Here is a 26,480-nt window from a genome sequence, read left to right as displayed (position 1 = left end):
GTGTAACGCGCGCCGACCATGACCAGCGACGAATGTGAGACCGAAAACCTCTTAACTGTTGGTTGAATCACAAATGTGACGGTGTTATCGTTACATAACGTTCCCAAGACGGACGGTGGCCACTGAAATTCTCGTCGGAAATACTTGTAAAGATGATGGCACTGTGTGTCACTTGGAAATATTTCTGAACTGGTCACTTAACTGACTTTTGTCTCGGAGTTTATTTCTTTCATGTCATTTCATAACCTGATCTTAAAAAAAAAAGATGCTGTCGTATTCAGCATGGGCTTTCCAAACTTGTGATCAAAATCCGAGCTAATTCAATTCATGGAAATCGAAACCAATTTAGAAAAGCTGTCAGCGTTACGCCAGTTTTTATCCCAAAATACAACAGAAATATGTCATCGAAGCCATTCAAACACGTACACTTAGGTAAAATCCGTGTAACTACATATTTCAGAAACCGAATTATTTAATACTGCGTAATCTGGGTAGAAAAAAGATGTGCTTGCTCATATTGTCGTGGAAATAGACTGTGAATATGCATAACTAGTTTGTCCATCATGATAGCTTCATATTTATAGTTTTCATAGGAACATGCCAATCCCGCCTCATCTTTCCCCTTTAAGACGCAGCCACCAAGTGCGGTGTGTGTAATGAGGAAGTGGACTGACTACACAAAAGTTCCTCCGATGTATGGATGGATATTCCAGTTGCTAACCTGCTACCCATATGGCTGGTGAGGCCTTAGTATTATTACGAATGGCATTTGCGAATGTCATCCACGACTACGTTTTCCAACCACCCCGGCTGTGAACAACGCCGCCTATTTCGTTTCCTGAGAACGTTTTTCTTTATCAAAAGATTTTCTCATTGATCAGACAGAGCTACCGTTTAACATTCGAGGGATTCTTTACTGCAATAGTTATACTCCTTGCCCTCTGGCACCCACGTAATTAATTACGAGGCTGTCTTTGTCTGACTACACGTAGAAAAAGACCTTCCGTGATACTGTGGTCAACCAGAACTGTCAGTATGAGAAATGAGCTCACACTTAGTCTTATGGTCATCAATGGCCTCAGTGTCCTCTCTAGTGCCAAGCGATCAATCAATAGCCTCAGACACTTTGAGTTCTGCTACGCCTCCCCCAGACGTACTCAGCCGCCCTTGAGTTCCTGTTCCTATGGTCCTCCCCCATTTCACTCCCTGACTCCCGTCTTCACTGAGCATGTTCTTCCTCCGTTGATCCCGGCCATTGTCGCCGTCCCGCACCCTAGCCTTTCTTGCCTGGGGCATCCTCTCGCCCCACACACACACCCCCACCCACCTCGCCTTCCCTCCTGTTGGCCGCAGTCGGCGGGAGACGCGGGTTTCCCAGACTCAGGTTCCAGCTCTCCACCATACAGGGTTCCCTGGCGGTATACATTAGACCAGACCTGCGCGAATATCAAGGGAGCATCGACCGCTTAATGGCACCCATGACTTTGGGTAGGGTAGATGTGTTTGTGGGGTTGACACGCAAGGCATTGCTTAACAAAGGCATTTCAAAGAAAGTCTGCCTCGTAAGGAGGCGGAGAGAAGGCCACAGGAAGCATTGTTGTAGGAGGGGTTATAAGGAACGTCAGGGCGGAGTCTGGTATGAGGAGATCTTCGACAACGTATGAGGCTTATAAGGAGGATAATGAGACAAGAGATGAGATCGTAAAATGAGGAGGGGAAGGTGGACACACAAAGGCACTGATAACCCGATGGCAGCGCGGCCATACAGAGGTAGAGACGGCGGGAGCAACATCATAAAGACAGACGAGACTCGGGGGATAACGGGAGTCTGCAATTAACATGAGAGTGGTCGAGGGTCGGGCGGCGAGACCGCGTACGTCTGGCCTGACCCGCACTACACCCACCGTCCTGAGTCCTTTAACATTACCCTGGTACCTTTAGTTCACATGTACCTTGCCTCACGTCTGATGATGATCCATCATCTCTACGAACTTTCATCCCAGCGGAAAAAGTCCTGAATCCCAGTCACCTTTTGCGAATACTTTAATCCCATTTCATCAGTATAACAGTGGAGAGGATAAGTATATAATCTCTCAATATGTAACAAAATGATTTGAAAGGAAGATGAACAGTTGGGTTGACTGTGGACCGATTGTCGCAACCAGAATTCGAACCTGTGCGTTCTATCCCGGGCAGCCCGTCCGCTAAACTACGGAGGTATATTAAGTAATGGTCTGATTCACTAAATGTTGGTGATCGTATGGTCGGTGACAAAGACTGGTGGTACCTGGTGGGTGGTTGGTGGTACCTAATGGGTGGTTGGTGGTACCTGGTGTGTGGTTATTGGTACCTGATGGGTGGTTGGTGGTACTTGGTGGGTGGTTATTGGTACCTAATGGGTGGTTGGTGGTGTCTGCTGGGTGGCTATTGGTATTTGGTGGGTGGGTGGTTGGTGGTACCTGGCGGGTGGTTGGTGGTACCTGGTGGGTGGTTGGTACGTCTGGTTATTCACATGTGTAGGATTAGGGGTGGGTAGGTTGGGGGGGTCACACACAGGTTGGCTGTTTTCCTCCTTTCTGGGAGACATGTTTGGCTGGTGGGACTCACGTAGTGCACGATGCACGTGTTAAGGGGGCGCACGTGCGGGGTAAGATGTTTCCGTCAACAGCGGCAGCAGACAGTCAGCAGGTTAACCCGTCGCAGGAGTCAGCAGGCACGCCAGGCTCACTCGTCACAGCAGTCAGCAGGCACCTCACCACACTAACCTGTCATGAAATGAAGAGTCGTCCGAGGTCCTCCACTCCTCACCTCAACACACACACACACACACACACACACACACACACACACACACACACACACACGCACGCACGCAAACACACACTTTCCATAACCCGCTCTAAACACTCACGCTGCTTTCTCTGCTCTCCTCACTGCCTCTAATTGCATCTCTCTCTCTCTCTCTCTCTCTCTCTCTCTCTCTCTCTCTCTCTCTCTCTCTCTCTCTCTCTCTCTCTCTCTCTCTCTCTCTCTCTCTCTCTCATGTGTCCGTCTGAATCCATCGTTCCTTCTGCCCATCTCTGTATCTTTCCTTTATGTCTCTCACTCATTCTCTAATCGTTCCTCCTGCCCCAAACAAAGTAAACATGCGAAAGAGAGAGGAGGAGGAGGAGGAGGAGGAGGAGGAGGAGGAGGAGGAGGAGGAGGAGGAGGAGGAGGAGGAGGAGGAGGAGGAGGACTTAAAAGCAGGAGTGGAAAGGAAAGTGAAGGAGGAGAAAGTGAAAGAAAAACAGCCGGTGATACGATCATAAATCAGGGGCAATATATTGACCCTCGGTCACTGGTGGCTACCCGTCAACAACAATAACAACAACAACAACAACACACACACACACACACACACACACACACACACACACACACACACACACACACAAACAAACACATAGTTCAGGATATGGGGCCCCATGAAAATAGACCTCCCTCCCCGTCCAGGACAAATAAGTCATTGCACACATACAAACACATTGAAACGTTAGGTCAAACACAGACATACAGAAGTGTTTATGTGAACATATCAGAAACAAGTACAGTCTTACAACATTCTACCAACTCCAGCAACAACAAACAAAGGCAATATCGACACACAAACCCTTCAGCAACTCCACATATGTCTCCAGGACTTACATATACACACAGAAAGTATTTAAACACGAACAGAAAACACTCATTCCTGTCATGGCTATGCACATGCATATGTATAGATGATAATTATACTTTCAACACTTAAAAATGTGCGTATACCAATTCAACTATTTACATTTAGACCTATTTACCTTCACATATCAAAATTACAAAATTTACACTTACCCCCACATATTAATATTACACAATCTACACACAGACACAGTAAAGTACTGAATTCCGACAACATTTACATATATGCCAACCAGACATACCTACAAAAGACACACACACACAAATAACTTTTAATATCTTGCTAAAGAACCAGCATTAAGCAGGATCATCCTCAGAGCCTCAGGCAGGAGAGATGCTCCGCCAACCACAGCGTGAGAGGCGACACTTCACAGGAAGAAAAAAAATGCAGTTGAGGGGGAGGATGGATGCCGCTCTCGCTCCACCTCCACGCCCGCACCCGTGACCCGGCCGACGCAGGTCATGATAAGTTGGGGGCTGTGCATGGAGGGGGGTGGTCAGGGCGTAGGAGGAACGGGGTGTCATCAAAAACTGGTTTTGCACTTTCACAATTGCTTCTCCTTTTTTTCTTTTTTTTCCTCACTGAAACTCTTTCTTGGCAGCAGGTCTGGTGGACTCCAGAGCACACACACCTCTCCCTCCCCCGCTTTGTTCACAATCATTACGACCCTTGAGTGCGACAACATGACGCTCGGGGGTCGCATGAAGTAGCTGCTGGCAGTACCTTCGTTAAAGAGATCAAGACGAGGACTTCCTACTTCCACTTTGGGTCAAATCTAATGATCATATCAATACGGTAACCACGCCAAGATCGTCCAACACATGACCTGACCCCTTAGGTCAGATCAAAGGCTGGGTCATCATGGCCATGGGTTACACCCGAGTGTCTGGAAGTGATCTGCCGAAGACCTCTGCCACATACCTGGGCAGGAGCCCTGGGCACGGTACGGCAGGGAAGATATCATTCTCCTCCAGTGTGATGACCAAATGAACACCAGCCAGGGATGTGCCCCACCAGACTGGAAAATTTGCTCTTGCATAAATCAGATTTATTTTGTATCGACAAATACTTCATTTTCAAAGTCAGAATCCTGGCGTACTCCACGTGCATGTAGTCACGCCGCAAGTGAAAAGTCGGCTTGGCGAGGTAGTGCCAGTGGATAAAACGAAGAACAATTTTGTCGAAGAACTCATCCCTCCATAGGAGCCCATCGTTTTGCTGCTTCTTACTGTAACGCAGCATTGAAGCTGAACGAGCCCCGTAAAAACGATCCTGGGGTTATATATATATATATATATATATATATATATATATATATATATATATATATATATATATATATATATATATATATATATATATATATATATACACACCAGCAAACATTTAGTTATATGAGTTTTTCGGAGACTTGGGGAAAGACTGAGATCTCAAAAGGGTGAAGTTGATGGAGACGCTGAAGCGGTGTCGAGTGGCGAAGCAAAAAGCCAATCAGCTGGCTACGCGTGGACCACGACGCAGCGATCAGGAAGGCAGAGAGTAATTTGCGACTGGGGGTGTTGGAGAGGATTTCTAAACTCTCTCCCTATCACTTCCTTGAGCGTACATTGAGATGATGACTGAGGTGGAGAAAGGAATCGTGGGCATGAGGACAGCAGCTGACGGACGCGCGAAGTGTTTGGTTGGGAACCTGGATAACAGCCATTACAGAACCCGGTCTGCTGAAGTTAATGTAGTCTAAAGAACGTAACTTAAAGGACTTGCAACTCGCAAATAAACAGAAGGAGGCCAACGATGACGCGAACTTCAGGGAAAGAAAAGTAATCACAATAATTGCCAGCAAAAGAGCAGAACAAGTGAACAAGTTCAGGCACTCGAGCGTCCTGTGCACAAACGATGGAAGATGTGAAGAGGTGAGATAAAGGAGTCGGGAGGGCAACCGAAGTCTACACAACGAGGGAAGAGTTACTAATGAAGAACTTGAGCATTGGAAAAGAAACACGCTGATGTGAGGTGCAGCTCTGTATGGATCCCAGACGTGAACGATGACCAGTGAAGGCACTGGTCGGATACAGGTCTCTGAGTTACAGGTGTGGGAAAGGGTGAGAAGTGGGCAGGGAGGACAAGAAAAAGGAATCAAAACAAGTCCTAAAGGCTGTGCATGGAGGAGCAAAATTGATGTTGATATGAACGATTCTGGCAAGGAAGAAGAACTGCAAAGGACATATCATCCAAGGTGATCAACTCAAGGATATCCCTCAAGGAACGATGAAAGGGAAGCTGCCATGATGAAGGCCAAGGCTTATTATGAGGGAGCTAAAGGAAAAATCTGAAGGGAGGAAAGAGAATGGACAACCACGAGTAATGGAGAAGAAGAATGCTCTGTCCCGGTCGTAAAGTTTAATACTTAACTGCTCGTCTAGCAGCGTCCTCGTGGTCTGATGGGGAATCGTGCTCCGCGTGACTATCTTCCCTTCTCCGTGTGATGGGTATTTCATTTAATAAAAAAAAAGAAAAGAAATGAGGTTCAATGAACATTCTGTTTCTCAGACAACTGTTTTGACCTCTTACCGATCTCCGTCGGCGGAGGGTCTTGAGAGCAACGTCAAGAGGATCAGCAAAGATTATAGAGGCGGTGTGATTATTTTGATCTAAGTCAGTGATGTTCGAGTTCATGCCTTCCTTAACAAAACCACAGTTTATCAGTGATGTTGGCAGACCCAAACATCCAATGCTGCAGGCCTGATGTTGGAGAAACCGTGCGCGCTACTAAACGCTCGCTGCCGAGAATGCTGTCCTTATAACGCCTTCAGTACAGATCCTTCGCGTGTAGATTCCACTCCGTTGGTCACATAACTCATTCTTGTTTCATGAGGGTTCTTGCCGTCAGATTAAGGTGATACGACCAACGTCTTGTTTGAAAATGGTGTAAAACAAAAAAGAGGTTCACGTCATAACATGACGGCGACTTTTGCAATGTCCCAAGTCGAAAGTGAAATGAGGGCTCGAAAACCTTGGCGATCAGCGTCACTGTGGCCGCAGTAGGCCTACCGCCGTGACGTGCCAAGTGAGGCCTCCTGCTGTGGCAGGAGGTACGTGGAGGCTGAGCCTCACCACCACCAGCTGGGGAAGCCACTAACACCTCCATAAAAACCTATTGTTCTAAGCCTATGTCAGCCTAGCAGCAGAGGTTTTCCGACTCTTCGGAAGCATTTTAAGAAAAACATCACCTGACAATTATTGATCTAGCGGTCACTGAAAGCGAAAATTTAACGCTGTTTTAAGGAAAAAAATGTCTAATACGAACATTCCCCGCATTCTCACAGTACGAGTGACTACTACCTATTCTACAAACAATGCTGAGAGAAAGTCTAGCAGATAATTTACATGAACACAAGTATCCTCACCGTCCCACACAATGGCATCCCTACTGTTAAGCTCCAGGTAATGTGGGTTGCTCAACGGCGGCTGGAGACGCGTCGGTGCGACCCGAGAGAATGTTATGGGAAGGAACCTGCTGCAGCTTGCCGGCTCCTCCTCACTGTTCTACAGAACAGTGAACTAACTCCTTCTACGGCTCAAGCAGACGCCACGAGGATACAACTGGCCTTCTGTTGTGGCAGCCAATACATCCATCACACTCACAACCTCCAATTTTACCAAATTCATTTTATATTCCTCCTCATAGTACACAGAAGACTTTGAGAATATTGGAGAGTTCACGTTTCTTTTTCGGTGAGTAAAGAGGATGGAGGCAGGTTATTATTTTCCTATGATTGTCTACAACGCGTATATTCTCTTTTGATTCACCTAATATCAAATGGAAAGTTCATTAACATCTCGAGAGGCGAATGAAACAATAATTTCCATTACTTACAGCAGTAAAACTTGAACCACTTACGACAATCTTTTTATTGGCAGACTTTCATGAAATTTCAATATCATCTGTAAATCATTTACAATCAGGCCAACGTAACCGGTTCGATGTAATTTTTTAGTGATAGCATGATCGTTCGGTTCAACATACTGTTACAGACTGACCAGCAGGCAGGATAATAACGTCAGTATAACAGTGCAATGTGCCACAAACTGATGACCTTAAAGTGACCATTATGAAGTATCCTACAACCATTCACTTGGAAAATAAAGTGACTCTGATCTATTCACTGACGAGATGAAAACACGAGCACAGGAACTTCAGCAACCAACTCAAGGTGCTACCAGGTTCCTGGGCCTTCAAGCTGTCTTGTTGCTGACCCTTCCCTCGCTAAGTCTCTGGCTGCATGCCTCACGCTCCTTGTCTCCAGTACGTGCCTCTTACTACAAGTCCCTGGCAATGTGCCCTCCGTTACGTGTCCAGTGTCCTCAACCAAGTCGCTCTTGACAAGCGCTTCTCAGTAAGCGTCTCTTAACATCACTCCTGACCCACCTTAAACAATGTTAGAAAAGACCATTTGTGACATTTGTTGTCCCATTATGTGAGCACAAACGTTTACGGAAGACGCAATCATCTTAAAAGACGTCTTTCTGAATGAGACGAAACATGTGAGAGCTTCTGTGAATGTCAAACTTTACGGTTCGGTTGTAGGGAAATGCGAGGCAGCCGGAGGGTTGGTTGCATAGCAGCGTTGGCAACCGTGCAAAGAGGCGAGGACACCGACCTCTGAGGCACTGGGTCTTCCCAGAGTCCTCACCTTACTTCCTATATACACGTTTCTCCCCAGTCTCCTCCTCCTCACCACCACCACCTTCTCTCCCTTCTCCTACTCTCCCAGCTTTACCTCCACCTTCCACTGCCCCTGAAGAAGTAACAGCATATACGAGTATGAAAGAGTTCATCTTGATAAAGCTTAGTAAGGAAGTGACATTCTGCTTCGTCACAGGTTGAGCTGACTCCTTACGTACCTCAGAACCAAACAGACATTCATGAGCTTTTTTTTTTCTCTAATTATTTAGCGTCGTCACACACATGAAGGAAATCCTCCATGCATAATTTCCCGTCATAAAATGCAATCAATAACCGAGCAGCACTCCCGTTTAAGAAGTGACAGGTGAAAGGCTCATTACCCAGCCGAAAGAGACGAGCCGCTTGTCAAACTCCACTGACGCCTGAAGGTGACTGGCGTGTCAGAGATAACCGGTAATATGAGACAGGGGAGGTGCTGTGGCTACACTACCTTAGACGCTAGATGTTCAGCAAAGTGACGGCTACTGTCCTCTTGACGATGGCTACTGTACTCTTGACGATGGCTACTGTACTCTTGACGATGGCTGCTGTACTCTTGACGATGGCTACTGTACTCTTGACGATGGCTACTGTACTCTTGACGATGGCTACTGTACTCTTGACGATGGCTACTGTACTCTTGACGATGGCTACTGTACTCTTGACGATGGCTATTGTACTCTGGGCGATGGCTACTGTACTCTTGACGATGGCTACTGTACTCTTGACGATGACTACTGTACTCTTGACGATGGCTACTGTACTCTTGACGATGGCTGCTGTACTCTTGACGATGGCTGCTGTACTCTTGACGATGGCTACTGTACTCTTGACGATGGCTGCTGTACTCTTGACGATGGCTGCTGTACTCTTGACGATGGCTGCTGTACTCTTGACGATGGCTACTGTACTCTTGACGATGGCTGCTGTACTCTTGACGATGGCTGCTGTACTCTTGACGATGGCTGCTGTACTCTTGACGATGGCTGCTGTACTCTGGGCTAGAAGACGTTCCGAGGAGAACCAACACTGTGCGTGTTATGGTCGAGTACATAGAGCATGTGGGATGGAACTTGACACCATGTGACTAACGTCCTTATACTCCACTTATGCTGTCTGTTTACAGTGTACAAATAACACAAGTGACTCATAACCTTCGAGGTATGGCTATTAGCGGTGCTGACCACGATGTATTTACGGGCCGCCCGGGGTCGAGCTCTCAGGCTGGAATCCTGAGTGCGGCATTTGGTTCACTGTCAACCCAGCTGTTCGTCCTCCCCTAAGGGATAGTCAGTAATTGGGTACGTGGCTTTGGCTAGGGTATAAATGTATGTGTGTGTGTATCATATATATATATATATATATATATATATATATATATATATATATATATATATATATATATATATATATATATATATATATATATATATATATATATATATAATAACGTGGTTGTGTGGCACTAAGCAAGTTGATGACGTTTCCTAAGTCTGAAGTGGATGAAACTAACTCTTCTTCAGCGTCATCTTCCGACCACACCGGTCCCTTGCAAAATCTTCACCCGGTGTTAAGCAACACGTCCATCCTCACACTTTCATCGTATAACGTAGTATCCTCACCATATTGTATTTCCTCTACCCAACAAACAATATCTTAGCTTTATTGTCTCTCACTGTTAGGCCCCGCTTCATAATCTGTCATTCAAGCACTCCCTGCTCTCATTCGTGTTTACAAATCCCTCTGTTCTTTTGGAATCACCTCACTGACCATATCTAAAGCTTCCACTACTGCAATGTCCAGAGCCATCTACGCTGCCACGCTTCCTGCACCCGTCACCCATCCTAGGCTACAAACAGGCAACTTCAAACAGGAAGGTTGGCATCAAGCGTCAGTGGCCGAGAGCCATCCTCTGGAGCCCGACGGAGGGAGGGTACCTGACGGGTTCTTCCCTTAACATCCCTTCACCACAAGCAAACAACTTCCACGAAAACATTGTGTGAAGGTTTCAAAGCATCCCGCAAGTGTCCCCGAAGCTGTCCACTTCATCATAAGCATGTCACGTGATTTTTTATATACATGTGTTTTGTTTTGTTTTTTTCAAAAGAAGGAGCAGAGAAGAGGGCCAGGTGAGGATATTCCCTCAAAGGCCCAGTCCTTTGTTCTTAACGCTACCTCGCTGACGCGGGAAATGGCGAATAGTATGAAAGAAAGAAAAAGAAGTGTTTACACGATCTTATCTTCCTTTCCCTGCAATTTGTCCTTGCTTATCACCACAGCTGATGCTGCTGAAAAAAACTAACCGTGCTTGAGGTTAACAAAAGCTGTTCATTAATTACTAAGTTAAGATCTTGAGAAAAAGTTGTCGGCTTAAAAGATCATTTTGCTGAGAATAGTTGTCAGTGTCAACTAATTTGTAACAATTTGTTGTTGGTGACACTGAAGAATATATTCTTTTGGTGATGACGTTAACCTAAATGTTGTTAAAGATATAGAAAGGAAAAGCTGTTCGTGATGCTAATAACCACGGCCTTCGCTGTGTTGACGAAATTCATTGTTTTCGATCCTAACAAAATTGCTTAAACCAAAAAAAAAAGAAAAGAAAATGGAGAACCTGCCCAGGAAACTGTTGTTAAGAGAGATTATAATGTTGTTAGTGATGAGGCTGGGGAAACTGTGGGTGTTGTTGACACGACCTTCGTTTATGATCTGACCAAACAGCGACTGAGGAGGAGAACAAGCACGGCAGACGCAGTCAGAGAAACCTGGAGATGATCAAACATGAACACCGCTAAATGAATCATTGATGAACATCTTAGAATGGGCGACGCTAGCAAGGCAGTATGAACGTCAGAGGAGGGCAAGAAGTAAATGTTTTCACCGTGGCCCTTCTTGCTCAATGGTGTTTGTGTGTGATTATATATATACATACACACACGCTATATATATATGTATATATATATATATATATATATATATATATATATATATATATATATATATATATATATATATATATATATATATATATATATATATATACCATAGAACATACTAACCTCCAGCAGCCAGGATCGAACCCGGGACCCTTGTGTAACAGCCGATCCTGGCTGTTGGAGGTTTGTATGTTCTATGAAGGTGCGCGTTCATATGCACTTTGTTCGTGTATATATATATATATATATATATATATATATATATATATATATATATATATATATATATATATATATATATATATATATAATCATTATTTTCATCAACATTATATATACAGAGAGAGAGAGAGAGAGAGAGAGAGAGAGAGAGAGAGAGAGAGAGAGAGAGAGAGAGAGAGAGAGAGAAACTTATTTGTAATAAGTTGTTGGATGCACATAAGCGTTATCTGTAACAAAGAAACAAGAACACAGGAAAATATGTTAAAAGGCAGCCGTCATGACAAGTGTAGACGATACACTGTCATGACGACTGAAAATGACCCTATACACCGTAGAGGGTCACTTTCACGTTCACTTTATCGCGTTCACCATCAGAGGAAATCCCTCCGTAATGCAAGACTTGGGCACAGGTGTTGCTAACTGACCGAGGACTTCCAAAAACTACTCGTTCAAGTGTGACAGCAACACCAAAAGATCAGGTACTCCAGGTTATACACACATGTCTTGGTCTGACGGCACTGTTGTCCTTTTGCCCACGGATGAAGAGCTGGAGCCGAAGCAGACGCCATCTGCATAAACCATTTACATTCATCTACCAGATCCCCACACAGGTCATGCCACTTATTCTTTACGCCTTTCTCCAAGCGGCCAGTGAGAGGATGAGGAGGAAAATTCAGCAAAGCATGTTTGTCTTCATGACAATTGCCTTCGTGGCTCCTGTAACGCGGGAGGGAGGGAGGGAGGGAGAAGGAGGAGGAGGAGGAGGAGGAGGAGGAGGAGGAGGAGGAGGAGGATCATTTCCAGTCTTCTTTCACTTTCAGAAGTAATGTTGACCCATCGGTTCACGACGAGACTTACTGATGGTCTGGAAATATTCTCATCATACATTTGACATGGATGATAAGATCCTGGTTTAATGCCCACCTAGAACGCCACTGTGGATGATGGTAATAAGAAATATATATATATATATATATATATATATATATATATATATATATATATATATATATATATATATATATATATATATATATATATAAAGTCTGAGGAAATGTTTGATGCAATGAATAAGAGCTGGAGAAACTGACTGCCAGTCTGATGTGTACACACCTCAAGCTGCAGGACCGTCCTGTATCATCCTTGAATGTAAGAGAGGACAGGTAATCTGCTCTCATCGGCTACTTTTCACAACAGATCAAAATTTACTGTGCGACAGTCGTAAACATGTGTCGTCGGGTTACGAGTTAACCACGAATACGACAGGATCAGCAAGATCATGCCCTCCGCGAACTTGAGTGATTTCACGGAACAAGCTTTTAACACAACACACCACCGTGAAAACGCGACAAGTGTACGTGGAAGTCTTTGTGATGGACTATCATATAATCAGAAGACTTCCGCACTCAGTACAGCTTGTCTGTAGAAGGAGGAGGAGGAATACCTTCCTACATGACCGATGAACGCGCTGGTTTGAGTCGGCACGACAGACTCTGGTCAACAGTTCACCATGACTTGCGGGACGCCTCAGTCTACCTTTGTATTCCAAGTCTGAGGTGAAATCGACGTGGCCGGAGTCACTGGCTAAGAACTATGCCACGGCAAATGATAAAAGCAACCAACTACATGAACAGATGAATTTCGTATTCTGACTCGCGAAGAAGATCTATGCATATATCAGCCCTACAGTGACCCGCAGATCTTCCATCACCTCTCTATGACAACACTGCACTAACCCCTCAGAGGTGAATGAGGCAAATGTTTAATACGATGAGATTAACTTGCACCGCCATCGCCAGACACTTGCGTGCCGCAATGCCAATGGGACGCAGCGAAGAAAAAAAAATTGACGACCTGTCATGAATTTTCCAACATCTCTTGATTGGCGATCATGTCTACGAGAAGGAAGGGACGAGAGCCACCCCAGAACAAGAGTGTTCCACGAACTACAAGTGACCTACGAAATAACAACGTCTTTCTCAGCTCTTCTCTCTTTCGGGGCAAAAAAAAAAAAAAAAAAATTGTAGTAACTATGATAGCCAGAGTCAGTTCTCAGACTATATTGAGCTTATGGACTGAACTCGTGCTGTGTTGAATATGTCTAAAAAAAAAAAAAAAAGAAGAAGCATCTACTTACCTTACTGCAGACATGAAGACTTGAGACGCACTTACCTTAAGCTGGCCAGGAGCCTTGGGAAGAGAAAGTTCCTGCAACGGAAAATAATACATCATAATGACTAGCTGCAGGGATGACACTAACAGACATGTAATTTGCATGCTGCTACTTGATAATGTATATGCAACCATGCAGAAAAATAGGAAAATGAATAAACAGATAATCATTATTATCAATATATATATATATATATATATATATATATATATATATATATATATATATATATATATATATATATATATGTATATATATCCGGGCAGTCACTTGTTTACCAAACAGAGTCCTAGCTACGTCTCTTCGTTGTATATCAACAGACTGTTATATTTCTTTCTTGCATCTCCCCTGATGATGTGATGATTACACGAAAGTGCACTTGGGAACTTGTCGTGTTTCATTTCCTACAAGTTTCGAGGAGTAATAAAGTGAGCTCGTCTTGGGCGGGTAGGTCCTCTGACCGCGGACGATGATGGTAATAATAATATTAATAATAATGATAATTATCCCTGGGGATAGGGGATTAAGAATACTTCCCATGTATTCCCTGCGTGTCGTAGAAGGCGACTAAAAGGGGAGGGAGCGGGGGGCTGGAAATCCTCCTCTCTCGTTTTTTTTTTTTTTAATTTTCCAAAAGAAGGAACAGAGGGGGCCAGGTAAGGATATTCCAAAAAAGGCCCAGTCCTCTGTTCCTAACGCTACCTCGCTAACGCGGGAAATGGCGAATAGTTTAAAAGAAAAAAAAGAAAGAAAATAATAATAATAATAATAATAATAATAATAATAATAATAATAATAATAATAATAACAATAATAATAATAATAACAATAATAATAATAATATTAATAATAATAATAATAATGATAATAATAATAATAATGATAACAATAATACATCAAGCATAGTGATCACTAGGTACCAAACTTACAGTCTGAGTGGGTGATGACAGACCTCACCCTACCGCTCGCGAGCCAAACTCTCACAGTATTCATGAGGAGCCAACACTCACCCCTCACCCTCCCCTTCACCAAGAAACAGTCTCACCCTCACTGTCATAACCACAGACACAATCACCCTCAGAGTGCGACGTCAGCCGGGACACTCGACCTCGTCGTAGCTGAGGGAGCAGAAGGCGTCTCGCGCGAGAGGAGTTCATGTTGATACAGCCAGTCCTAAGGTTAGTGCTTGTGTGTGTGTGTGTGTGTGTGTGTGTGTGTGTGTGTGTGTGTGTGTGTGTGTGTGTGTGTGTGAGGTGGGGGGTGCTTTCCGGCCGGTCTGGTAGACCTTTACCCAGATGATCCTTCCGTTCCGCATGATAACTTTAACAATTAACATTTTCAAACAGTTTTGCAAGCGTATATATTTGTCCATCACTTTAACCTTTCATTGTTTTCGTTGCTGTCCTTACAAACGCTCACTATACACTGGATAGAATCTACCTACATGCATCTTTAAACTCATTCTGGGAATCTTAAAATCATGGCAAAAAAAAAAGAAAGTTTTTTTTTATCAAGAGCAAAAATAATTCATTTAAGTGACGACTGTCAATGTCAATAAATGAAAGGAGACTGGCATAGGCTGCCGAGTCATGGTAACAAGAACGATGAACATTGCAACTGGTGTCCCGTTAAGTAAACTTACACGTCTCCTGATGATGGTCTCTCTCAGTTCGCATGGCTGAGTCAAGATGATGCACGTAATAACAATACTCCCACACCATTTCTGCCTCGGTGCTACTGCTCATCATAATGACAAAATATAAAAACTAGACTGAGTTTTTCCGGGCAGAATACTGATCAAGAGCGAAACCGCCAGCGCCTATGTTCGCGTTAGGCGCATGGCTCATCCACAGGAGCAGCAGCACACCCGCGCTTGACGAGCACCAGTGAGAGTATCTTGCAGTGTTTTTGTGTGAGCCTCAATTCGTGAGGGCACCTTAGGCTGAGCTGCGAGTTTTGGTAGGGGACTCCACTGGTGAGTCCTGATACCGCCCCAGAGTGAACTGGTGTCTCCGTCATGAAGTCTTGCTGGGGCCACAGTGACGACGGACAATCTTGGAGTGACAGACTTACTGGGGTCTTAATGAGGATACATAGTCTTGCTGGTGCCCTAATCCTCTCCATCCCCCCCAAGCCACACGGCTGTCCTACTACACTCATCAGGAACTCGTCTACAGGTCTTACCCTCTTTATGACCGCATCTTCCTTTTTACTACAGAGACACAACGGGAAAATACAGTGTATGATTAAGAAATCCTCAAGATTCTTCTGTTCAGAATGATACGATGCACAAGATCAAGAACAGAATGTTAACAAAATCGACCGCAAAATGCTTATGAAAGATATACGTACAAGACTCCACAAATAGTGTGTGGAAAATGATAACTTCTGAATAATTCATGAGAAAGTATACACTTGGTTCAGGGGAGAGCATGAGTGTTATCACAGGCAGACGTATCCCTGCCTGTGTCACAATATGGTGATGATTCAGCAATTCCACCGACGTTAATTAGTAACAACCAGGATACAAACATGACTTGCACAATACCCTCTCCACCGTCACATTCACCACATACGTTTTAAGCTCCTCATTTTGAGGAAACCTCCAGTCATGCAACAACAATATCTCTGACCTCTCTCTCTCTCTCTCTCTCTCTCTCTCTCTCTCTCTCTCTCTCTCTCTCTCTCTCTCTCTCTCTCTCTCTCTCTCTCTCTCTCTCTCTCTCTCTCTCTCATCATCATTACTACAGAGCTCCAAGATTCCTCCTCCTCCGATACCTGCAGCTTCAAGACAGCGATACATTCAACACCGGGAACAGGAGGACTCCTATGATGTGAGAAGTTCTTTGACAAGACCGTTCTAACTTTTTCTCTTTTCTTTTTCTTTGGCGACTGACGATGACACAGCCTCGCCAAAGGTTACTCTTCACTACATCTGCAGGAGGTTCACCCGCAAGTGAACATTCACCTTCGGCTGTATCACTGGGAGCTTAGTATCACCACAGAACTTCTCTCCACTGGAGTTCACATTCCCCTGCCTACAGAAGAAGAGCAGCCTCGGTCTGTATGAGCCTTTAGAAAGAGGTCGTCGGTAACACTAGATCTCTTTCACAGAACCTGGTACTGAGGTAATTGTAGATGAAAATAATAAAGTTCCCAGTTGACCCAGCTGTAATGCAAAAGCCAGCAGCCATACACCAGCACAAACACCATACAAAACTCACATATGGGCAAACCATATTCGTTCATAACAGTGGTACTGTGAGGACAGCCACACCACAGCCCCTCACAACACATCTAGGGCAAGTGTGTTGGCCCAGCCCTGATCCTCTCACCATCCTCGGTGCTGGTGTCTCGGTGGCCAGGCCCCTCTCTTAGCACACCCAGTCTGTGTGTGTGTGTGCTGGACCAGCTAGGCCAAGGCTGGAGCCCCGGCCAGTAACCGCCATGGTAACACATCACCACAACCAGTTGATGATCAGCTTCCAGTAGGGAGGTGATGAGACTCGGTTTAGTCCACTAGTAGTAATCAAATGGTTCGTGTATAGTGCTGTCTTGGAGCTGTGGGTGTCAGAGGCATCAATGAACCACAAGTTCATGAATGACACGGTTCAACAGAGCTACGCTGATTGGTTCTAGTCTTTTTTTTTTTTTTGTTATCTACTCTCATTTCTGAAAGACAACTATGTTAAACTAAAAAACGAATAGTATCAGGAGTGTGAGAAAATAAAATCTCTCAAATCGAACAGCCATCTCTAATTCTCTACAACACTCTGAGGTACATACACCCGTAATGACTGCAAAAGCATATCTAAAGAAATGTCGGAAAATTTCTGTAAGCATTGGTTGATTATTTGCGCTTCAAGCATATCAAATGGCGAATAACGAACTCACGTAAGGCAGGCTAGAAATATAGCGGGATCTTGTGGTGTCTTAGAATTAACTTAAACACCTGATCAGATGGGGTTTAATTAAGATTTTCCGACTCTTGTGATTCAATCTTTGACGCTCAGGTCAGTCGAGAGGCCTAAAACCCACACAGTCAACCGACCAGCAACTTGAAAAGGGAAGGGCCGCATCTGTAGTAGGGGCACGTGTGGCCTTACAACCATGGTGAACATCTGAAGGTGTTCATGTTCTTTTTTTCATCGACTTTGACGGCCTTAATGACCTTGGCTGTCCTCACACACACACACACACAGCATATATACACACACACACACACACACACACACACACACACACACACACACACACACACACACACACACATAAATATATATATATATATATATATATATATATATATATATATATATATATATATATATATATATATATATAGTCTGTGAATCAGCTTGAACGCGAGGAGATTCGTGTGTTTCAGGCTTACGGCCGTTGTAACTTGACACGAGACGGCCTTAATGACCCTGGCAGTCGACAGGCCTAAAGCCCAAATAACAGGTGGAAATTTTTGGCTTCACATTTTTCATTATTTGGGAGGAGAGAAGGTAACGTTGATATCAATACATATGTCTAATCATCTATCTATCTATCTATCTATCCATATATATATACCAAGGTAATGATAATGACATGATCATACAAAAAAGTCATTCAAACACTACGCTGTTATTTCTTTCTATTCCTCCGGTGCGAAAACCCGTCACGGCAGCTGGTGAACGTGCCGGATGTCTGCAGACTTGGAGCCACATAAAGCGCTCTGATGTTTCATTTAATCAAGCGTCCTTGTGATTGTCACTTGAAAAGTTTCACGTCATAATCTAGCACGTAAATATCTGGTTTGGTAGCTCTTTGACAAGCAACTTTCTTTCTTTACCAAATGCATGGCAGGTGATGGGGAATCACGGACGCGTTTCCCACGGACATGGGCTGTCTTATCACGGACATGAGTTGTCGTATCTAGCTAGACTCCTCAGTAAAGAAACATGACCCCGCATTTGGTACTCCTTAATCTTCACACGATACTTTCTAGACATCATCTCTCATTATCCTCTTATTTTTCTTACTTTGCAGGTTCCTCTCCCTCCCCATCCCCATTCACCTTGCATATATCTACTTATTCCTCGTCCTCATCTTGTCATGTCTGCATCTCCACAAAAATCTTAACCTTCCAGACAAATGTGGTCACCACGGCCAAGTTTCAAATCATCATCACCATCAGTCTTAATGACCCCCATAACCTGTCCTTCAAAACTGTGTTCAGACTCCCCACGACTTATTTGACGACTTATGCACCAACGTTCTTCCCTTTACATTCTAAGAGGTCGGTGCTTCCCCCAACACACACACACACACACACACACACACACACACACACACACACACACACTGTGGTAACCAGGCCTAGTGCATGTGTCGGCCGAAGACAGCCTTCCATATCGTCAAACACATCAGCGAAGTGTTGGAAATCATCTCCAACATTTACCGGTTTGCTTATCACTTGTACTCGCGGGGGTAAAGACCTTGACTTTGCCTGTAATGATATTCCTCGTTGAAGAGTGACACATTAATTACATGTGGTCATATGCTGTGGGCAGGGAAGCCATCGTCCCTTCCTCTCAAGGTCTCACGCTACACTGCGAATGATTTTATGCATGACCTCTTTTTTTTTTTTCTCCATTCTGCTGCATCTCGTCAAATATTCAATTACCGACCTGACGTACACAGCAACTCCGGGGGAAAATATATCTAATTTCCCGCACACGCGAATTTACTCGGAGATACATTTCATACATGTTACCCGTCTTGAGACACTGGGATGTATGTACCACTTCTTACTTTATTACAATTATTCATCGTCTCGTAACTCTTCACACTACGTCAGTGTTTCTCATCTTACGTACATTTTCCTTCTCATTTTTTTTCGTCAGTCGAGAGTGCTGTAATGGTTCAATAAAAAAAATGTATATTCTTTTTACAATGATGTTTTTTTTATTAAATTGTTTACCCTTATGAAACACGAACATTGCTTACACCGTCTTTGTACACACACAATTACACCCTAAGCCTATATATATATATATATATATATATATATATATATATATATATATATATATATATATATATATATATATATATGTTTGGATTACAACACCCCATTGAAACATGCTAGTGCCGTTTCATCTGAGACTAGTTTACATGGATGTCCACTTGTGCTGCTCTTTGATGCCTTGCTACTTCCCTCGTGTACCCATTTCGCCGTTTGTCTTTCTAAACTACACTTTCTTTCGAGTCTTCTGATCGAGCGTAATTCACGAGTAGCGGTAAACTGTAAGCAATCTTTCGCTCGACAACAAATACATTTCTCTTCACCGCAACTTTCTTGCAACTGATATCTCATCCATTTCAAAAATCACTTTACTTACAATTAATTTCACCACGTGAGATTAACATTTTCCTTTGGATTTCTCGGTAAAGAAAACAATTCGTGTAATAGAACAGTCCACTGTTTATATTTCCCTATATCCAGAAAGTTCCTCTGCTTTCATCACTGCGTGACAAAGACATGCTGTAAACCACACAATGGAATGGGTGTGAGATGACCTGAAGAAAGCGACAGGGAGGATAGGGGGACAGAAGAGGATGAGTTAGTGCGAAGAGGGTGAAGACAGATGGATCGAGTTTGAATGTTAAAAACGAAGACAGGTGATGGAGGGAGAAGATACAAGACTTTAATAAACTTGTGGGCAAATGTTTTGCCTCGAACGAGGCCAAGAACTTTGTCTTCAACAACTCTGCTAAATCATGGAATAATTTATCAATTAAAGTTGTTGAAAGCATATCCATACATACGTTTATACACAGACGATAAACATTTCGCTTCAAATCCACGACTGGCATTATTTGCACCTCTCTAGCTGAAGTATAACTTTAAATACAGATCTTCCTCTTAAGAAATCTGTGTCTTTTTACTCCGACCAAAGCAATCCATAAATTTCTGTTCCTTTCCATTATCACAAATAGCCCTAGTGGTCTGTTGCGTCAGAATTCGGTTGGAAAGCGACTAAACGAAGAGAAGTGATGGAGGAAGAAGGGTAAAGGGACCAAACACTCGAAATATGTTGACTTGTCTCATGCCAGACTTATCTCTTGTACAAAATGAATCCCTTGCAGTACTTTCCAGCTGATGCTTGAGACCAGCATGCATCATGCGTCTCGTAGACTTCAAGCATGATAGCTTCACCATGTACGTACACTGGAAGCTTCATCAAACCAAAGACTGCCTGTCGACCTACAAAGAAGACCTCGTCAATATACACACTATTCAGATCCCATCAAGCACTACGTAGACCTCAGTGTTACTCTCCATCCAGTGGACCTCGAGATATAGAACCAAACACATGTAGGCCTTATAAAGCTACGTCTGATGTAGGTCTACGTAGGTCTGACAAAGCAGCGCAACCATGAAATCGTTACCTTGTTGGCGCCCTCTACAGGTCTGTTCCGCGAGAGTGACCAGCGTAGACTCTGTCGGCAGGGACACTCATTTAGGTAACCTACCTTCCCCTAAGCCTATCTGCCACAAGTGACATCACTCAACACTGCGACCCTCTGCCTCTCCCGCCTACTGCTTACACGCCTCATGAGCCCGCTGCTTCCAGCTTTCCACTCTCGATGAATGAAGCCAAGATTTCAAAGTTCCAACGAAATTCTTCTTCAGAAACTATCTTGATCTTCAGCCTCACAACGGATCATGTGACTGGCATCTGGCTAAATACAAAACATACCAAACATCATTCATTTCTTAGAACTTCCTCACCATCATACCGAACATCTTCCCTTCTCCATATCTGGTGATTCAGTATGCCTCCTTTTAACTCTATATAAGTTATCCGTCTATCTTCACCATCCTGGCTATTCATCATCTCACTCCCATCAATTTACTCCTTACTTCCCGCCGAGGTCTGTCATCTGATTCCTCCCTATAACGCTGGTCACTGATTAACCTTATCCTACTACCTAATTTATTCATCACTTCCTCCCTACAGCCCCATGCATATAGTACTTCCCCTCCAACCTAGTCATTCATTACTACCTCCCCGTCATTCGGCTCAAACTCTTCCCAACCCATCCAATTATTCATCTTCCATCACGACTCCCCCTAAACACTCAGAACTTCCTCACTATCATCATCCATTCGTCACCATTCCGTCATCAACCCATCCGATTGTTATTCATGTCCCTAGTTAAATAATCAAATACATCTTCATCATCCTAATCACTCCAATCTCAGTCTATCACTTTCGTCATCTATTATTCTCTCTCTCAGGTCATTATGGACTCCGAATGCTCCTTCCCACATCATCCACATCTACCGCTACTCCTCACCGTAAAACACTACTCCACTCCAGACACTTATCAGTGGAACAGAGCTACAACTTGTGTTGCGGGCTGTCGACTCTCGTGCCTCGCCAACATGCTGCCGCACCACAGAACATTCACCTGTTATCCCACTGGTCAGTAAATCTACGTCACACTACCATTACAACATGTCTGGCGTCCTTTAACCCTTACTGAAAAAGGGCGACGGTAGCCGGGCGAAGAGTGAATCCCGCCGCCCCGGGCACCGTCTCTCTCTCCTTGAAAGACCTTGCCGGAGAGCCAGTCTTTTTTTTTATCCTCCCTGGTCCAGAAGGGCATGCAAAATGATTCCCAACCATTCCGATCCGGCACTAACTGATTCTGACTCTGCTGAACACAACGCAGTCAAGCAGGAGCTGAGTTAACTAGGATATGATTTGGTTTCTATTTGGTCGTTCTTAATAGCTCCTTGGTCGGGTGTGCGGCGAGGTGCTGAAGACTAAGAGTTTATAATTGGTTTATCTTCATGTAGCAGGTCATGCGGACTTTAGGGAAGTCCTGCCAGCGGGCATCCTCTCCAGATGACCCGCAGAGGTGGCGGTCGGTCAGACCAGATAACATCAAAAGCTCTCCTTGGCTCCCGGGGTTTGTATCGGGATAGAAACAATGTTAAACACAGAAAGTGACCCCAGGATTGCGGAACAGCTGAACGAATAACACAGAGGGAGTCCACCTGAAATATATTCATAAACACACACACACACACACACACACACACACACACACACACACACACACACACATATATATATATATATATATATATATATATATATATATATATATATATATATATATATATATATACACACACACACACACACACACACACACACACACACACACACAACACAACACACACAACGTCACAAACACCACATTAAAAGATAACAACAAATTAGGAAAATTTTGTAAATTTGTATTCAATTTCTATGCGAGTCGTTTATCGACTCAAAGATGTGAAACTATCATAAATCAATAACTTCCGTCCTGGTCAGGTACGTGGAACAATACTCATACAAGCCATGCGTCAGGTAGAATTCTTGGTAATGCTTTCATACAGTCGCATAACGACAGAGTTGTTCAAGCCAGTGCAAGTGACTGCATCTTTACGACGCCAAGTTTTCCTCCACCTCTAAGGTTTATCAGCTCTGGTGAGGAGGAGCCAGGTGGGCTCTGCTGTGGGTAAGTATCGCTTGGGTAGAGATCAGCAGCTGTGTCGTAGGATCCTTTTCCACTTATAATTACTGATCTCATTCTTGCCTGTTAGGTGGTCCTGATCACAGCCGGTCAGTGGCTTAATAAGGGGAGGAATCATCTTATTCACGGGTTCAGCCATGATGCCTCACAGCCAGCATCCCCCTCAGGATTAAGCCCTTAACCCAAAGCCCTCATCGCAGTATGGCCCCGGCGGAGCAACCACCTTCCCACAGCAGCGGGTCCAGGGTCTCACTTCACGGCAGAACAGAGAGGCGTCCAGTGTGCGTGTCCAAGACGGCGGCCACGGTAGGTCGGCCGTGCACGTCAGGCGCGCCTACACACACACACACACACACACAAGAGCCCCGAGGTCAGCACATTAATATCTTAAGATTATATAGAATATAATCACGTTCGTAAGATCCACGCTAGCGAAGAATTACGTCTCATAATTGTTGCTCAGTGCCAACTAATTGGTAACGTAATCAGCGATAGTGAGTGTGACCAATGCGGAACGCAAGGTGGTTTATAACAGCTCTGTATAGCGATGAGCAACGGATCAGTTGAAAGTTACTACTTCTTTTGTCCTAAAAAATGGTATGACCTTTCACGTCTGCTCTAAGAAAAACAACAATAACAGAGAATGGAAGCGTAAGCCAAGCAAGTGACAGGCTTTGGAACACAGTCACGGCTGGTAAGCAGGGGAAGAGGACAGCCCTCGTATGTAACACTCAGGAACACAAATAGACGAAGTAAACAAATATCACAACCAGAAAGGCAAATGCTGACGAACGAATGCAATGTCTCCCTAAATATCTTCCGCGGCAAGACTCGATCAAAATCAATGTGAGCTTGCAAGAGTTACGGAATGAATTTCATCACAGATTGAAACAATGGAATATCATATGAAAAAAAATGATTACTTTCGGTGACTTTTTATCTCTTCAGCCTACAAATGGTCGATACAAATCTATCGACACATGTAGGTCATGTAGGAAGACATCTGTGTCCCAAATTTCATTGACATTGAAAAATGGTTCAGCAATGATAAGAAAATTGATTGTGGTCCCCACATGATCCAGCCAAGAACTGGACCCGAATCAATGATCAAAGAATCATGAGGCGAGGACGCAGTGGTTCAACCATCACCTACAACCTTCAGCAGCAGCTCGGCCAAAGGCTTCTGTTAGTATTACTTATCACAAAAAAATATACTAAAAATAACATCACTAACCCCAGCTGGTGATATCCATCGTTTTCTGGCCATCCGCAACTAACGAGGAACATCACTCGTTATGTTGTTCACTCGTTTTGCCATCCTCAGGGAACTTCTGCAGAGCAAGAGAGAAGAAACATTTATTTCAGTTCCCGCTTCACCGTCTCCAAAAGGCTGACACACACTCGCATTTACGACGAAACTATCTAAACATGAGACTGTTGGCTTCCGGAGACGCCAGTGAGGACCGACTGAAAGACTCTGACAGTGTAGAGGCCTCGGGGTAGACACCACGCAGCCGTCAGAACAACTATAACAGGAGAGACAGACACAACAAGTGTTTCGCTTAGTGTGGAACAGGCTAAGACCGCCGCTTAGAAATCCTTCGTTCCCTCCACTTAAAATTGCCGGGTTCTCTACCCTCACAGCAACGAGGGTGGACGACCCACGAATTCCATCCGTCTGCCTACTGGGAGACATGCACGTAGATCTCACCAACGTTATGTCAAACACCTTTCATGAAGGAGATACGTATTCCACCACATCTAAAACTCAGGGCGAGAGTAACAGCCAACTGCTTCCTGCAGCACCACCAACATCTCGCGGTTAAACACATTTCTTCAAAGGTACTAGATGTATAATACCTTCGTCAATGCATCCTTCAACTGTGTATATTGCTAGCAGTCGATCTTTTGCAACCTTTATACATTCACACACACACACACACAGAGTCTGTATCTCTCACCGCAAACGGCCAGTGTAGCCAGCCATGTGCAGAGATATGGGGCGAGAGACTCTACACGTGAGTAACAGCCTTTAAGATGTAATGCACTGTGTGTGTGTGTGTGTGTGTGTGTGTGTGTGTGTGTGTGTGTGTGTGTGTGTGTGTGTGTGTGTTTGTGTGTGTAACACTCCCTCAAAAAAAAAGTTCTCAGGGAAGGGGTGCCCCTGACCCCCTGGAATTTATGCTTCGGCGCGTTTAAAGTTGCCATTGTATGTTAATGGTAGGAGGTCTTTTTTTTTTGCGGGCATCTTCTCCTTCTCCTCCTCTCAGCTATCATGAAAAGGTCATACACCAATGGGACGCCAAGGGACGCGGGCAGACTTACTACTGGGAAGCCCATCCAAGCGAACCGTATACACGCAAGCATGTAATTTGTGATCATGTATTCATGCCTACGGTGAAAGGGGTCTACACTCGTAAGGGCCCCATCTGTGTGTGTGTGTGTGTGTGTGTGTGTGTGTGTGTGTGTGTGTGTGTGTGTGTGACGCCGATGTAAATGAGTCTGCAAATGAGTATGTAACTATAAATATGTTGCTCAATCTACATGGTAAACATCCAAGAGGCAAAAGCTGCACATAAACGAGTACCTTTACGTGTAGCAGTTTATGTCTACGTGTACCAGTGTAACTGCTTATGTCTACGTGTACCAGTGTAACTGCTTATGAGAGAACTTACCATGCATACATTAACACCTCTGCAAGTCGCTATGCATACATGGGTACAATTACGCGTGTATTTATGAGGACATTTAACATATGTATAACGGTGAATGTTCAAACAAGTAACTCTGTGCGTGTGAGAATATTCAAGCGTAACTCACAACTTTGAGAATATTCATGTTACATTGCATGTCTGAGGATACAACATGTGGCTATATCTACGAGTGATTATCCGTAGTATATCAGTAGAGGATAGGTGATCAAAGGATTAATAGTATTAGCCCGGGAAGCTCCTGGGCAGCTAGTCAAGCGCCTGGTGTGACTGACGCCCACCCGTAGGCTCGCCTCCTGCACAGCTAACATGCGGGCCAACCAGACGAGTCACTTGCAGAGGACGAAATTAAGGGAGGAATCAGCGTGATAATGACAGGCGTATTAAGAAATACGTGAAGAAGGAG

General features: G+C 44.2%; 1 long non-coding RNA gene across 1 annotated transcript in view; it reads right to left on the bottom strand.

Annotated features, from left to right (window-relative positions):
* The window catches only part of LOC139752734 (uncharacterized), a 270,859-nt gene extending 246,125 nt beyond the window's left edge, over positions 1-24,734 (bottom strand). Inside the window, exons 1-2 of the long non-coding RNA XR_011713570.1 lie at positions 24,598-24,734; positions 13,775-13,810 (exon numbers count right to left, since the gene is read on the bottom strand). This is a non-coding gene — a long non-coding RNA (uncharacterized lncRNA). The remainder of the gene's footprint in view (positions 1-13,774; positions 13,811-24,597) is intronic.
* Between the last annotated feature and the right edge of the window lie 1,746 nt (positions 24,735-26,480).

Source organism: Panulirus ornatus, chromosome 13 (assembly GCF_036320965.1).
Source record: "Panulirus ornatus isolate Po-2019 chromosome 13, ASM3632096v1, whole genome shotgun sequence".
In the NCBI taxonomy this organism is placed as follows: Eukaryota; Metazoa; Arthropoda; class Malacostraca; order Decapoda; family Palinuridae; genus Panulirus; species Panulirus ornatus.
This window is presented reverse-complemented; position numbering and strand designations above follow the sequence as displayed.